The following is a 2,500-nucleotide window of genomic DNA, read 5'->3' on the forward strand; positions in this document are numbered from 1 at the left end:
TATGTATGACACGTAAACATTAAATATTAGTAGCAATGAAAGTGATTTCTCTGAAAGGTAACACTAGGTTCTGCATTGACCGCTTTTCTTTGATATCTCATTAGCATTCCTTGTCTATTCATATTGTTGGTGTTACTTAGGTCTAGGCTAACAATGACAGAGGCAATCTATGATAAGTTTTCCAGATATTATTATCACATTCAAGTTATACAGGAATGATTCCTATTGGCGGAATTTCGAAGTAAAAAGACCAGAGACAAAGCCGATACCACGAATTATTCCGTCCAATGCTCTACCAATTCCCCTAATTCACCCTGGATTGGTACTTTCTTTATCGATCCACGAAGGGATAAAGTCAAAGGTGACCTTACTGAGACTTGAACTCAGATCTTCGAGGCAAATACTTCCCGAAATTTTATAAGACGCTTAAAAAACTGACGACAACACATTGAATAATTCCTAGAGGAAGCAATCTCCCAGATCCTCGATCTGCTAAAAAGTTAACTCTACCGTCACAATAAAGAACAATTTAATATAGTTGTCCAAGGTTTACTCTGCCTAAGTACAAGTCATGATAATAACTGGAAAGTATTTGATCATATTTGGTCTACTGTGAGAATAGAGTTAGGGTTAAACAACAGCAGCAACAGTAACCTAAGCCTTATATACCGCTCTCTTACACTTACCCACTAACTTAAATGTTAAATGACCGCTGCATATACAGTGTATTATTTTCAAATTAATATCATTTTTTCTCGATCGAACGTTTGCAGATGGGATTTTCTGATCAATATTGACCCACATTAGCGGATAAACACACTTTAGGTGCTATTTTAATCTTTCCACAAATCAGGAATTTCAGTTTATGGTACTTAGTGGCATGTAACGTGATGTGAGATCCTGTGTCGGAAAAGAATGTGTTTTATCGTGAATCATTTTAGCCATCTATAAACACACAAACCATTTCATTGAATTATCACTGATTTTTCGTGAAGCATTAAAGTTTTCGTCCTACTAATGTGATAATGTCAATGACTTGATTACACTGCAACTGTTTGAAACTTACTTACTGAACAGATCCTTTAGACCTAATTAGCTTGTTAGACTTACATAATGTTCTTTTGCCAATTAGTTATTTGGTAACTTCACAAGTTGTCATTAGTCACATCTAGGTGTCTATGTGATGTGTGTGTGTGTGTGTGTATACACACACACACACACACACACACATATATATAGCACACATGCTACATATATGTAAAACGTAACTTTATATCACTTTATATGATACAAATATATAGAAATAAGATTCTTGCTAAAGAAGGTTTAATTTTAACTGAGTGCTGTAAAACAGAAGCGACGGCAAAAACATAAATTTAGAAGTAATAGCACAGATAAAATCACACCAATAATTATATATCTATATATACTCATACTTCTATATAATCAAACGTTTATACAATTGTGCTCACACACACACACACACACACACACACACACACACACACACACACACACACACACACACATATATATATATGTATGTATATATGTTACGTTTATATATTCGTTTTGTAAGATTTTTGATGTGAAATGTTGTATTGAAACAGATATTGTTGTATTTGGGGATAGTCATGTTGCCACTTTAGCCAATAAAAACACACGCACTATTTATTTGGTGTTAATTTGCTTCAGCTTTATTTTATTTTTTATATCAATCGTATTTCGGCCAGAGTTCTTTCGTCGCACTTCTGTGACCTCATCAGTGGTCCTTTGATTTCTTCTTTCTTATTTGTGTGTCTTTCCTTACTAACGATCAGCCATTTTGTATCACCATGACGCAATTCACTCTGCCAGAAATTTCGAAACGACATGCTATACTTCTTGGCATTCGCACCAGAAGCTCCAACCCGAACAGATGGTGAACGCACAGAACAACCGTCGGCTTGCCGTGTTCCCAAGACATATATCGAGAGTGATAAAAACACCCGGCCACCTAACTTCCCACCTTGATTATTATGAGTGGAGCACAGTTGAGCGATGGAACAACAAAATTCCTGGTAACACCAAAGATGAACTGAAGGCAAAGACTATGGCAGCATTGACCAACTTAAACAAGGAGACTGTCCAGAAGAGTTGCAGATGATTCTGAAGTCGTCTGGAAGTGAGGTTGAAGCCGAAGGCATTTCAAGATATTTCTATGTAATTTTGGTAAATACATCTGTTAAAATGAGATGTTAATGCTATTTTTCTTTTCGCGTAATTTCGACGTCAATATATTCACCGCACTCGATATTATGTAAATAGAGGAATTTATCTATAAATATAATATGTGACAATTAGTTGGTTGTCATAATAAAACTCAGTTTTGGATGCCGGGTCTGAAGTCTGCATCAGTTATTAAATCAAACAAAAACGCTATTTAAAAAAAACCGTTGAATAAAGTGAATTTATTCCAATAGGCGTGGGGAAAGTAAACCTTCGATCATAGAATCTGCAT

At 35.4% G+C, this 2,500-nt stretch overlaps 1 protein-coding gene and 1 long non-coding RNA gene across 9 annotated transcripts in view; both read left to right on the top strand.

Moving 5' to 3' along the window:
* The window catches only part of LOC149134027 (uncharacterized), a 70,086-nt gene extending 67,862 nt beyond the window's left edge, over positions 1–2,224 (top strand). The window contains exon 2 of the long non-coding RNA XR_016243083.1: positions 1,858–2,224. This is a non-coding gene — a long non-coding RNA (uncharacterized LOC149134027). The remainder of the gene's footprint in view (positions 1–1,857) is intronic.
* LOC106877599 (putative G protein-coupled receptor CG31760) overlaps positions 1–2,500 on the top strand; it is a 1,070,704-nt gene that overhangs the window by 713,533 nt on the left and 354,671 nt on the right. The window lies entirely within an intron of this gene.

Source organism: Octopus bimaculoides, chromosome 9 (genome assembly GCF_046866305.1).
Source record: "Octopus bimaculoides isolate indiv1 chromosome 9, ASM4686630v1, whole genome shotgun sequence".
Lineage (NCBI taxonomy): Eukaryota > Metazoa > Mollusca > Cephalopoda > Octopoda > Octopodidae > Octopus > Octopus bimaculoides.